The sequence below is a fragment of the Nicotiana attenuata genome, unplaced genomic scaffold (assembly GCF_001879085.1).
Source record: "Nicotiana attenuata strain UT unplaced genomic scaffold, NIATTr2, whole genome shotgun sequence".
In the NCBI taxonomy this organism is placed as follows: Eukaryota; Viridiplantae; Streptophyta; class Magnoliopsida; order Solanales; family Solanaceae; genus Nicotiana; species Nicotiana attenuata.
The window spans coordinates 331,523-346,496 of NW_017671021.1; positions in this window are offsets into that span (position 1 = coordinate 331,523).

Here is a 14,974-nt window from a genome sequence, read left to right on the forward strand (position 1 = left end):
GGATGGATATATATATATATATATATATATATATATATATATATATATAATTATATTCACTTGGTGCAAATAAATTTTTCTCGCATTAAAATTGTACGGAATGAAGAGAATTATGGAGAAATCGTCAAGAGCTTTTTTAAAAACTTTATTATACCGGAAGATTAGCAAAGAAAAAAGAAAAAGAAGATAGTAAAAATTGAACTCACGCCTATTTTATCCGAAATTTTCACTAGTATACCACTAGACTAGCTATAGTCTCAATTCCCGATTTTTTTATTTTTTTATCTATATTTTGCCAGGCGTAACACTTCTGTTATTCAATTATAGAATCGATTCTGATCAAGCTAAAAAAAGCCACGGTACCATCTGAGTTTTCAAGTCTTACCTCCAAACTTTCTTTCTTGGTATAATAAGAGCAAATTATTAATCTTTAACTTATTGGCTTTTCAAATATCATTTTATATTTTGTTCAGCTATTAATTGAGTTAACAATTTAAACTCGATGTCGAATCAAATAATGGACAAAAGAAGTAAATTATTTGGCAACAAAATTATTCTCCAGTTATAAAACACCAGTATTGTTGCACGACTCGTAGCACATAATAGAATAATTTTTTCTTAAATAATTAACCCAATTTTAACATTAATAATTCTCATCTTTGTAATTTTTAACATTTTTGAATCTTCAAAAATTAAAATAGTTGATTATACTCTTAGAAACCAATTTAATTCTTGTGTTTCAAGTGGTTAAGTTTTCTAATCCCCAATCTATAAATTTTAACATTTTAATGTTTCAATTATCATATTTTCAAGTGATATTCGAATAAACATAACTAATGGCTAAAATAAAATATGATATAGAGTATGTATTTCAAAATTAAGTTTCCTTAACTATACATAAACATGAATATTGATTACGTCTATTATTTGGGTACATTAAGTTAAATATCCACTCCATACCGATGCTTAAGAATTAAGAAATACTATAAGCTGTCACATTCTTCTTCATTTTTAAGTACATATAAGTTGTTGATGGCTTGATTAAAATAGTGATTAAATAACTATTTGAAAGAGAAAACATCTCATTACAGTTAAAAGTTTAAATATTTTAATAAATTAAATTGTTAAAAATTAATATTATAAAAAAATATAATGATGTTAAACAAATTGTCAAGATGGAGTATTATGTACTAGAGAATATATTCAATGGAGGCAACCAAATTCACCTCCCTCTCGATGTACTAGTGAGTAGTAGTCCTTTTACCACTTATTAATGGGATTTACCAATTGATTTGAAAACACCTGCTCTGCCCCTACCAAAAGCTAATCTTTAAATGAAAATCTTATTACTATCTTTGCACCCCCAAAATATTTATCCTCCACGTTTAGTTGGTCAAAAGGAATTAGGTTATTTATTATGCATTCGAGTCGTGGAAGCAGCCAATAATACTTATAGTATGATAAGTTATTTACGTCACACTCTTTGGGTACAATCCTTTTCCGAAACTCTGCATACAGGGGTGGATTAAGGGGGCGGAAGGGGGTCCATCCGAACCCCCTTTCGCCGAAAAATTACACTGTATATATAAGGCAAAATCTGTTTTTTACCCATATTATATATATATATTATGTTTTAAATCTCCTTGATCTAACCCAAAAGCATAATTAGTGGTCAAGTGGGTTCAAAACCTTTGTAAGGTCATTTGATTCATTCCGACTAGCTACAACCTTTTTTAACGTTTTTCTTTTCTGAACCCCTTAGTAAAAATCCTGCATCCGCCACTAGACTGCACGAATACAGAATATTTTGTGCACCGAGCTACCTTTTTATCTTAAAAAATAAAAATTATATAGAAACGAAAAAATAGAAAAATTATAATTTCACTTTACATCTAAGAAATGCATGTGCAACTCTCACCAATAGTTGTAACCTTTTCTTGTTTCTCCTCTTCAAAAAGAAAAAGAAAAAGGAAAAAAGGACTCTAAGAAAATGAAAGATTAGGGGAGAAGAACTATATGGAAAAAAGGTGTCCCACTTGGTCGGCTAAGGCATTACCTTTGAGTTGGGTTTCACGTATTCATGATTTTATTTTATTCATTTTTTCTTTTCATTTTGGGAAGGGTGAAAAATAAAAATATATAATAAAAATTAGTCAATAGGTAATATGACTTGCACTATTTAATTTTGTGCTTTTTTATATATCACATGCTTTGGCTACTTACACCTTTCATCACAACCGTCCATTGCATAACATTGACAAATCTAGCCAACTGGTCCACTTAAGCTTGCTCATTTTATGCCACCTTTTTTTTTTTTTTTTTTTTTTTTGTGTTTGTTTTCGAAAGTAATATAGTACATTATCGGTAAAAACTTACCATATTACATAAGGTATTTTTACTAAATCAATAAATTCATGATATATATTTGAACGTACTTAATTAACATGGATAGTTTAATATAATTCGAAGGTTAACACTCGATACGTAATATCGATAAATTTCAAGTAATATCGATATATATAAAGTAGTGTTAGCACTTGACGTAGTGCTTATATAAACTTAGTTCTTGATTTTTATTGCTCCAAAACATTTAGAACAAACAAAGTAGAAACTACAAAAGTGTATATATATATATATATATATATATATATATATATATATATATATATATATATATATATATATATATATATATATTGTAGCTGTTATATAAAATCCCAAATTGAATAGATTATTTTACTATGAGAGTTTGCTTCTAGATTAAATCTAAAGACTTGTATGGGAATCAAAACGTATATAGTTTTGCTTTCTATTCAATCCGGTCTATTTTGGAAGTAACATTGCATTTGTCACTCACACATTGAATTATAAATGAACTCAAATTACTTGTAAAATTGTTTTTTAGTGGATTATACAAGTTTTAAAAAAAACAAATATAGGCTTGGTTGTATTATAGAGACTATTTTGGAATAATTTTACAAATCAGAAGGGAAGATTTTTCATTTCAATAATGTCAATAATCAGTGAGCAACAATGCTAACAACTGTCTAGAAATTCAAGAATTCTTTTGGCCATAAATAAAGAAGGTAAATATGTACATTAGAAATTAATGCAGGGGCCCAAAAGCAAATCTTAGAGGTGCTGTCCTTTTCACGAACTACTTCCTAGTCGTCTTATGCTTCTTTTCCACCTTTTTTTTAAAAGAAAGAATTACAAGAAAATATACATGACTTCACACCATAATAGAAAATGGTCCATAATGTTAAGTTTTACCCGATCTAGCTCATATTGTACATATTTTGAAAATAGTAGCTCTTGCAAATTCAAAATCTGTGTTCTTACAACCATTGCTTCTAAAAACTATGGAGTTAAATCTGTGTTCTCACAACCATTGCTTTCACTCTATCTTCTTCTCACATCTTTTACATATGCTTCAAGGGGCCATCCGCCATTAATGCTTCTCCCCCTATGTCAACTGCTTGCAATGTAAAAAAAATTGAAGAGTAGAAGTCCACCATTGAAGGCCATTCAAAGTTATGCTTTCGAAAATATGACTTTTTGAGTTTGTTAGTTGTTTGGATTGGGTGTTGTTCCAATTGATTGAAAATATCAAAAGGAGTTCAAAATTTAAATTTGAAGTGATTTGGAGTAGATTTGAACAAGATTTGAGTTAAATTTCAGAAAAGACGCAAGAAAGAAGACGAAGTCAGTTTTTTGTATAATTATGTATAATCTTGTATAATAGTGTATATGAGTGTATAAACACATCTTATACACTTTTATACACCTTTATACAAGCATCTGTAGACAAACTTCTTCCACGATTTTCAGTTGCAATTCCTGTTCAAAACCAGTCCAAATCTCCATTAAATTACTTCAAATTTTATATACAACCTCCTTATACTATTTTTTTTTGTTTTCCACCCGGTATCCGGTATCCGGTACCCGCATTGGAGCCCGACTATATCCGAATTCGCGCCGCGTAGGGCCCCTTTCGGGAGGAAGCGCTCCCTACCAAGGATTTTTCCATACCCAGGGCTCGAACTCGAGACCTCTGGTTAAGGGAGGAGCAGTCCCATCCACTGCACCACATCCTTTGGTGGTCCTTATACTATTTCTAACAAGTCTAAATAACACCCACTCTAAATTTCTCACAAAGTCAAATTCGGAATTTAAACACACATATTTAAGCTTGTTAAAAATCTAATTTTCACCACCCAAATAGATTTGGTTTGTTGAACTAATATTTGAGTCACAGTTACTGATTCGAAAATTAACTTAAAAGCGTGAGCAATCTTTTTAAAAAATTAGATAGTAATTTGGATCACCTATTGGAGTTGGATGTTGAATCTTAACCTATTATTTTTGGGCTAGTTGATTGTAAATTGAAATATGGTTATAAAATTGAAAAGTAGGGAGCCCAGTTGTTCTTATGTGAAGTTTTCCCTTTTTTAAACCAGCAATTAGTGGAGTGCAGTTTTCTTATTTATTCTTTCCATAATAATTAACATGAACAAGTAAGGTTTAAATGATTAATAATAACTGTATACGGGTAAAATCGATCCAATGGGATGCCTCGATTTTCGATGAAGTATTTGAGAAATGGGTTGAAGCCCAGGCATTTGAGAAAGTCAGGGAGAATGAAGTTATTGATTTTATTTGGGACCACATAATATGCCGGTACGGAATGCCGGCCAAGATCGTATGCGACAACGGGAAACAGTTCATCGGCACTAAGGTAAGCAAATTTTTCGAGGACCATAAGACCAAAAGGATCCTATTAACACCCTATCACCCTAGTGGGAACGGGCACGCGGATTCTACTAACAAGACCATACTCCAAAACCTCAAGAAGAGATTGACCATCGCCAGAGGAAAATGGAAGGAAATTTTTCTAGAAGTACTGTGGGCATATTGTATCACCTCAAAATCTAGTACCGGGACCACCCCATTCTCGTTGGTCTACGGTGCCGAAGCGCTAATACCAGTCGAGGTAGGAGAAATGAGTTTTAGGTTCCGATATACGACCGAAGAGTCAAATGGTAAGGCCATGAGCACGAGCCTGGAACTATTGGACGAGAGGCGTGAGGTCGCTCTCATCCGGTTGGCAGCCCAAAAACAACAGATCGAAAGGTATTACAACCGGAGAGCCAACCTCCGACATTTCAATATTGGGGACTTGGTGTTGAGAAAGGTGACACTAAACAACCAGAACCCGAACGAAGGGAAGCTGGGACCGAATTGGGAAGGTCCATATCAGATTGTCGAGATTATCAGTAAAGGTCCGTACAAACTCGAAGTAGGGAACGGTGAGCGACTACCAAACAACTAGAACGTACCACTTAAAACGGCACTACTGCTAAGGTATGACCCCAATCATTCTTTTCTTTATATATATTGCGGATTAGACTAACACTTGCAGGAAACAACCAAGGAATGATGCAACTATTAGGCCTGAAAGCACGCGTTGCACTCTTTTTCCCTTGAACCGATTTTATCCCGATTGGGTTTTCTGACAAGGTTTTTAACGAGGCAACAGTGGATCGTGCTAACTTAGAATGGAAGACTAATAATGAACCGAAATCGAGGGTTACATCAATAGTATCCGAGCCCTCTAGACGATCGGCCTAGAATACTGGGGCCATCACCCTCGGGTAATAATTTTAGCAAGGAAGGAAACTCTGTGCTTGAACATTCTAGGCTCGGTGGATAGGATTTGTTGTAAAGGCCAAACGGTCAAATGAACTGTGCCCGCATAGACTACTTAAGCCATAACACGAAGCTTGTACACACTCACAATCTTGTATATTGTGCATAGGAATAAAAAAGAGTTTCCACCTTGCAGATACATATCTTGTCCCTTAAGACTATTACATTTTGTTCCTTAAGGATATCGAGTCCAAGGGCCGCCTCTATCCGGATTCAAGAGATCACCCCCACTTGGGTACTGTCGTCCAAGGCAAGATTGAATGACTCGGGTATCGGAGCCCGAAGGTACAAAGCCTATTAGGCAGTGCCTAAACTTAAAAGGCTACGACCACCCCCACTCGGGGACTATCATCTAAAATAAACCTAGACGGCTCGGGTTATCGAAGCCTGGAGACACAAAGCCTATTAGGCACCCAAATTTGAAAGGTTACGGCTACCCTAAAAATGGCTCGGAGACATCCGAAGCCCGTAATAAAAAATAAGGCCTTCAAAATTTCAAACCAGTTCAAAAGTTACCCTCGGCAAAATTATAGTCTAAAAAACACTTATCTCGGGGAAAGCTTCCGGTCATTCCGAGCCCCCATAAGTTTCAAACAAATTTACATTGAGAACGAGTCTTGTTCAAACATCCGAACAAGACCTTATTACTGCGTTTTATTCCATGCTAAGGCATGTGAAATCTTTGCAATCATAAAGAAGTAGCCAAAAGAAACGAACTCGAAAATTGCCAAAGGGAAAAAAGCCTTATATACATTCCAATAAAAGTCTTTACAAAGGCCAACGAGAACGGCCTCAACAAAATGAAAAAAATACAAAATCAAAGAAAAATACTTAAGGCACCTAAGCTCGATCTTCACCAGAACCCGCCTCATCACAGGGACCGTCAGAGTCTTCTCCATTCTCGGGGTCATCGGAGCCCTCAGTACCCTCCTCATCCTCGGGGTCAGCCAGCTTCTTGGCCTCAGCCTCGAGCCTTTTTGCATCTTTGATCTCAGCTGACAGGTCGAAACCCCAAGCATGGACCTCTTCGAGCGTCTCCCTTCAGGACAGGCACTTCATGTACTCAACAGTGACTTTCATGCAGTCCTGGGCTGCCTCGGTATCGGCCATGTACTGTGCCACCATCTCCTCAACATCTGCCCTGGTTATTTCTGACACAGACCTCGCTGATTCGAGCTCCTTGCCAAGGGCATCCCGTTCAGCAATGGCCGAGCCCAGTTGAGACTAAAGGTCTTCGATTTGTCGAGCCCGTGCTTCGGCTTTTTCTTTCTCCACTCGGAGTTGGACCTCTGTTGATGCCAGCTGCTCCTGCGCAGTCTCTTTCTCTGAAGCCAATCGGTCCATTTTTTCTTTCCACCCTTCAGCCATGGCATTGACTTCGTTTATCTTGGCTTGGAGCTAGTCGATCTTGTCAATCTTTTGTTGAACCGGCGAGGTTTGGCCATTAGTCGCCATGTCTAACTCGTTATCACTAACTTCAAATTTCTTTACCTGTTCCACCAAGTCAGCATGCTCCTTCTGAGCCGCGTCCAACTCGGCCTTGGAGACTCTTGACTGCTTTTTCGCGTTGCTTGCTGAGAAGCTTATACATGTCCCTCTTCTCAACAAGCTCATTGACCTCAGCCTCCATCTAGTTAACCTCAGCCCGATACCGGAGAAAACTTTCATAATTAAGTGCCGAGGCCTTCAAAAATATACAAAGGAAAGGGCATGAGAGATATCAAAAACTAAAATTCGAAGATGAAAGAGTGTAATGACGCCTTACCCGGTTCAACGTCTGTTGTGCCTCATTGAACAAGCACCGCGTGTCCACCTTGTTCATTTTCGCCTGGTCTTCTTCGATTACCAGGCACCGGAGGTAGATGGCTACTCTGACAGGGGCGGAAAGAACCCGGGCATCCTCCGGGACGGTAATGATTATTGACCGCTTTCAGCCGGGATCCATGCTCGGGGCAAGGAACTGGTTGATTAATTTTGGGCTCGAGTTCAGCCCGCCGACCTTAGAAGATGGGTCTTTCCTCGACGCCTCCAAATCGCCCAACCCGAAGAAGTCTTCTAGGGAGGTTGAGTCTACACCTTCAAAAAAGCAACGGAGGGGATCGTCCGCACCATGGGCCCCTTTATTAGATTTCTCCTTTGCCGCTCGGGCTTCGTCGAACATAGATTCAGTGAATGAATGCGACCTCGAAACTTCTATGACACCGGGCAGAGCAGAGACGACACCTCTAGAGGCATCAACCCTCACTTCTACACCGGCCTCCCGGGCCTGAGGAAGATTGACCTCTGTTGTCTCCTCCTCGGCTGCCGCCCGCTCTTCGGAGGAGGTTGGTTCGCGGGCCACAAAAATATCTTCCTCTTCTGGCTCATCCCTGAGCTGGTAGAGCGAGTCCGAGTCTGGTGCTCGAGAGCTGGAGCTCTCCTTTGGCTTACGGGCCAATCTTCTCTTTAGTTTTTTCTTCTCTGAGCTCGGGGACACCAGGGCTTTTCTTTTCTTCTTCTTCTTCTCTCCTGCTGCAGCCCGAAGTTGCCCTGAAGTAGAGGGATCAACAGGTAAGTCTTCGTCTCCGACCGGAGGCCTAAGCTCGACGGTCTTAGGCAAGCCTGCGAAAAGAAAATAAAGGAAATGAGAATGTGATGCTAGAAGGAGAATCCTGATGTAACTTATTCGGGGGAAAAAATCTTAACGTGGGAATTGGCCCCCCAACGGCCCTTCAAAAGTTTTCACCATAACTGCTCGGAGTAAGGCATCTGTGAGACAATACCCTCGATCCATTCCTTGAGCTGAGAGACAGCGTTTGGGACTCGAGCAACAGTTGCACCGCCACAAATACCGATGAGGAAAAAGGAGATGAACATAAAATCAACATTCAAAGGAAAGTTGTGATTACGTGATGCATTCCACCTCTCGGGAAATTGCCTAGATTTGGCAAGGATCAAGTCTGAGGTCCTCACCCGGACAAAGCGCCCCTGCCAGCTGATCTTGCCCAAATCACACCTCAAATTGGGGTTGTGAAGCGGTCGATTGCAATAATAATTACCCAACTAGGAGTCGGGATCGAATCCACATGGAGCGTAGATAGGATTAGTGGTATATATTTGGACTAAGCATGCAAAGTGTCTAAGTTGCACTTCCACAAACTTTGTTTTGATTCTACTTCTAAATTATGCTAAGGTTTGCAAATATAAAATATGAAACTAGAGAATAATATTTTTGTGGTTGTTTTTCAACTATGTAAAAGGTCTAGGGCTGTGACTTCCACCTAGGTGTTTGCCTAACGGGTTGTGGGTTCTAGAGTGAGTTTCGTTGGTCGGGGTGTATTATATCAATCAACACATAATTACCCACTCAATACCTCTCGGTAAGAGAGTGGTTTTGCCCAATTTGGCTTTCTCAAGCCCAAATGGGGATTGCACAAAACTATTGATAAATGATCAAGTCGGGTCTTGCTATCTCTAGTTCAACCCTTTAGTTGAGACTATCAGTCTCTTGAGTTCATCCCAATCTCTTGTTAGCCTAGTTTTCCTAGACTAAGTCTCTTTTTCTCAATTAGAGACTAAGTCAAATGGGTTTGAGTCAGTATTTGCAACCATCAATTCTACAATTATAGCAAGAACTAGGCTAAATATTACACACACAACCATAAAAAAGCCCTAAATCAAGCACCCATTAGGTACCCACACTAAGGTTGGGCCACAACCCTAGCTAGAAATTTAGCTACTCATAGTGGGTAATGAAGAAAATAGAGAAGAAATAATAATTAAACTTATATTGAAAGATTAAAAGACAAAAATCTAATGTTTAATCACTAGAGTAAGCTAAAACCAATAAAGAAAACGGCTACAGATGTTTGGATATTCAAAACTTAACCTAATTTCGTAAAAAAGACTATTTATACACAGCTGGAAATTTCGGACAAGAATGCCCTTTCGGAGGTTCTGCGGCCGCACAATTCCATGTGCGGTCCGCACTCTTTCTTCTTCAGTCTTGGTAGGAGTTTGGTCTGCGGCCGCATAATTCTGGATTGCAGGTGCATGTTGCTTGTTCTCTGGTCCGGACAATAGTGAGTGCGATCGCACAAAACTAAGTGCGATCGCGTGGCTAAATTCTACAGCCGCACAATAATTGTGCGGTCCGCATGTCCTTGAGGCTTGAACTGGGACTTCTCTGATCTTAAACTCTTGCATGGCTTCTGCAGCCGCACATTGCATTAGACCTCTGACAGGTTTCACTTCACTTTCTGCGGCCGCAGAGAGAATTCTATGGTCCGCACATTATGTCTTTTGCCTGCTTTTTGTTCTTGAGTTCACTTTACTCCTTTTTGAGTTGGATTTCATCTTTGTGGCTCGTTTTATAGTACTCCTGCATTTAAGCACATTTTATCAGTTTGGGAAATACAATTAAGCACTTTTGGACAAAAACGAAAGTAAAAAGGCGCTCATAAGTAGTCAAAATCCCCACTTATCAACTCCCCCCAAACTTAAGCTTTTGCTTGTCCTCAAGCAATTAAAGTAATTGTCACCTCCACAAACAAAGAGCTTTTCCAACTATGCTAAGGTGAATCAAACACACATCAATTGGGACCAACAATCACCCACAACACTTATGAATTATCAATAAGGCAATGATTTGACTTTTTAAGCACAATAGTTCTAATGTGATACTAGAGCATCAAGAGTTGACTTTATTCATTAAAGAAACTTGCTCTTTCATGTAGGTCATTGAGGATCTCAAACTCCTCCTCCTCTACTCTCCGTTAGCATATCTCACTTAAGAATGTAGCACTCAATTCAAGAATTTGAGAAAAGTTCGCTCATCTCTCTCAAAAGAATGTTACAAGTACGACTCTAGGTACTATATGCTTGCCCCTCATGTAAATAACCACTAATGCAAGTTCACTCGGCTTGAAATCATAATGTAATGAAGGCTTTTGGACTAAGGTAGGGAATGATGGAATAGAACGGGTTCATCTTTCCTTAAGCACTCCATTTTTCTCTTTTTGGCTCATGTTTTGCCGACTCTTTGAGTCATTTTCTTTTTCCTTATGGGAACTAGAGAGACTTCACATCACTCTTTCTTGGTCATGATGTTCATTTTCTCCTTCTTTGTTTTCTCCATGCTTTGCATCATTGCTTTTTGAATCCCTTCAACTCTTCACTTTATTCACTTTTTTTTTTTTTGCATTTTTCTTTTTGTTCTTTCTTCCTTTTTCTTTGCCTTTCCCTTTCTTTAATATTTTTTCTCTTTTTTGTGCCTTAATACCACTTTCAAACTCCTCGTCTCTCCCTCCAAACTTATGTTTTTTCCAATCATTTCTCAAGAGTGTTGACGAAATCTCGGGTGCCAAGAGAGGGTCACTACAAACGGGTAAAGGCTTATAACGTAGTTATCAAATGAGAAAGGTATTAGGCACAAATGGGTTGACTAGGGATAACAACATTGGTGGGATATGGAAAATTTCAAGCGGGCCAAGAAGAGCCTACAATCACTTCTGAAGCTAAGCAAACCATATAATTTCGCCTAGAAACACATTCGGGACAAGTTCTAGACCATTCGCACGGGTACCTGGACTTGCAACAAAAATCTCACTTCTCATACAACTGGATTGTTAAAGAGAAATAGAGTCGAGGTCCCACAACGACCATATTTAATATTGAAAATCGCTAATGGTTCAACTAAACCACTCGATGATTTAAGTCAACACAAGTGTCAAAAGGTCACTAACTAGAGCTATTTCTTGCCAATAACTTATTTTTAACCATAAGGCTGTAGTTAAATGTGTTGGTACCAAGTGAAGCATGCTTGACCCTTTTATTCATTACTACTGTTTTTACCTAAACATTAAAAACGGACTCAATCCCTTAAGAAGGTTGTCACGCCATCCATCGTTGGGAAGAGTCACCCGGTTCACACATAAACTACCTTTGGAAAGAACCGTGGCATTAAAAAACCAAAGGCTTATTGATCACTTAAATATAAAAAGAAGCTATCAAGTCAACATAAGCTAACAACGTAAATAAGAAGCTATTAAGCTAAACATTGAATACTAAGAAAACAAACTAAAGATGCTATAAAATAAACTACTAAAAGCATATGAATATACAAAATTAGAAAGGGAAAAAGCGAATATATACATCAATAGAGAGAAAGAAGAATATGTACATAAATAAAAAGAAAAAGAGAATGTTATCAAATTATTACAGGCCAAATGTCATCAAATCAAAATAAGCTCCCCCCCCCCCCCCCAAATAGGAATAGCATTGTCCCCAATGCTTAACAAAATAAAACTCAAGGAAGGGAAAGAGTAGAGAAAACTCCCTATGTGGCCTCAGTGTCCATAGCATTATCACCACCCTCAGGATCCTCCAACTGTATCTCATCGTCCTCTGCTCGGGGAGTAGCGGGGTTGGTGAACATCTGTGACACCGCCTCAACAGTGTGAGCAACGAGGTCTGGCTCCTCAGACTGTCCAGCTGCTGCCTCTGATGCCTCTGGCACTGATGGTGCTGTTGGTGCTGCTGGTGCTAACTCCTTCAGTAGATCAAGTGGAAGATCCCCAATTGATGCTGTCTTGGCGACATCTTTGGTCAGCTTGTCAAGTGCTTTCTTCGAGGTCTGTGATTTCCTCATCTTCTTAACCTGTTTGCCTAACTCTTCAATTACTCCCCCATGTGCCACCAGAGTATCCATAATAGTCTGCTGGTTTTCCAGAATCTTCTTCAAGGCCTCCTCCACTGTGGGAGAAGTCTGGGGTGCTGGGGTGGAAGATTGTGCTACAACAACACTAGATAAGTCAGCCATCTTTGCAGTAGCTGTCTGCCTCCAGTTGTTGATACTTGCCAGAGTTTGGGAGACTCTCAGCGCTGTGAGTGGATAGGTAGAAGATGAAGGCACTGAAGCTGATAGTGGCCCTGCAGATACTGTTGGAGGTATGACAGCCGTACTGCTAGAAGGCTCGGCTGAAGTGGCAGGCCTGTCAACTGAAGGTATTGCTGCTGAAGCTGTAGCTACTACCGAAGGCTCTTCAGGCTGGCCCTCGGTAGTAGTTGGCTGACCCTTGGTCTTGTTCTTTGGGTTTCTCGGGTCCTTGAGAGAGTACCATGAAAAGGGCTGCTTTGCCCGAACCTTAGGAGTTCTCACCCTGCCTAACAACCACTGACATGCTGGCCGACATGATGGCACCCACGTTGATAGGGTACCCGGCCATGATAGAAGCGACTAAAACTGCCCGAACAAAGTTGAGGGTATTCCGCTGAATGGGAACCCCTGCTATGATCCATGGTGGTAGTGGTCCTGGATCTGCTAGTATTTCGGCCAACCAAGGGTGAAGCATGACGACCACCCTTTTCTTTCCCGAGAGTGTCTTGCCATGTTCGGGTTGTATCTATCTAAATCCTTCAAATCAAATTTACGCTCAAGAGTGAGAGATCTTTGAGTCCACAATTCTCTAAAGCTGTTGAAAGCAGTTAGGCTCACGAATCTGTCCTCCCACACTTCCTTCTTCTTTGACCTCTCTAGCCAGCAACTCGGGTATCACCCCTCGACCATCATCAAGCATATCATCCTCATCAACTGGGATAGGTGATGTGGGGGCATGTGAGGAAGAAGGCTCTGAACCTTGGCTATCCTCTTCCGAACCCTCAGAAGAGCTTGCTGAGGAGGAAGGCTCATCTCTGAGTGTAGTCTACACGGCAACTGTTTTTGTTGAGATTGTGCATTGGGTTGCTCTTGCGTAGAATTGCCCTCTGAGGCTTCCCTAGACGGGAGATATTCACTGGACTTTGTAGGCTCTGGGGCTCTCCCGGCAGTTGCCTTCTTGCTATGGTTCTTTGTGCAGAGAGTGGTAGGGTACCCCTGATCCTGCGGTCCACACAATTTCTTGTGCGACCATTGAATTGAAGTGCGGACCGCACAATTTTGGTTGCGGCCGCACCATTCCAGTATTAAACAAGCACTTCTCTGACAATAGAGAATTGGTCGATCTGTGGCCGCACACGGTTTTCTCCAACCGCGGTCCAATTTCTACGAATCGTATAATTTTAAGTGCGGTCTGCACATTCAATTCACAAAACTGCCATAAACGAGGGATCTGCGGATCGCACAATTTCTTGTGCGGCCGCACAATTCAAAAACTTTCGGCAGTAACTTTGAATTTCTAACTTCTAAGCAAAAATTATACAAGGTAATGCCAATTAAACATGATAAATAGCCTACCCATCCCCCATTTAGCAAGCATGAAGTTACCCACATGAAATTAATCTCACATGATCTTTAATTTTACGATTAGGGCTCAAAATAACCAACTAACGATGAACAAAAATTAAGAAAATTGAAAAAAATCTAAGCATGAATTTAACATACCAGTAATGTAGTGATGCAAGGAAGAGATTAAGATGATGAAATGAATGTTAGAACTTTATTTGGATGAAAGTACTGTGCTTTTGCCTCTTGTGAATACGTGGTGTGTGTAAAGTGTGAAAAGTGTGAGGAGGGCCTATTTATAGGTTGCCTAAGTTAGTGCAAAGTTATAGAGTTGAGTGCGGCCGCACAATTTTGTGTGCGGTCCGCACTCTTTACCTGGTAACACTGTCCTTCAGTGAAAATCTATGGTCCGCACAATATTGATTGTGGTTGTGCGGACCGCATAATTTCTTGTGCGGCCGCAGATTGGCCCTATTTTCTATCAGACAAAGTTCAGAGAGGTTGCATTTTTGGGTCTCCAGTTGTGCATGTTGATACCCAATTTTTTCCTTTATTTTTTTAATATGCAAAATACCTTCAAAATAGCATGTATATGCATATATAAGTATGTCCCAATGTTTTATTATTTTCCCTAATTTTTAAAAGACTTTAATCAATTTATTGCCTTATTTTATCAAGAAAAACCCAATAATTATTCCCAAAATTATCATTTTGGTAATTCATTTATTGGATTCTCATATTTACACTAAAATATAGCCAACATAATTTTTGCATATTTTTATAAATTTGCTTAGTATTTTTTAAGCTAAATTGCATGTAATTGCAATACTGGCCTCTTTTAAGATTTAATTGTATTTATAGTTATAAAATCGACTCCAATATTTTTAATTTGATAATTATGTATTTTTAATCATTTTAGTGCCTTTAATTTACTTCCAGAAATTATTTTACTATTTTTATAAAATAAATGAGGGAAAAATGGCTATTTAAATGATAGCCCATTTGCATTTCAATTTTAGCCGGATTCGAACCTCTAATTAAACCCAATTCCTAAATCCAATTACC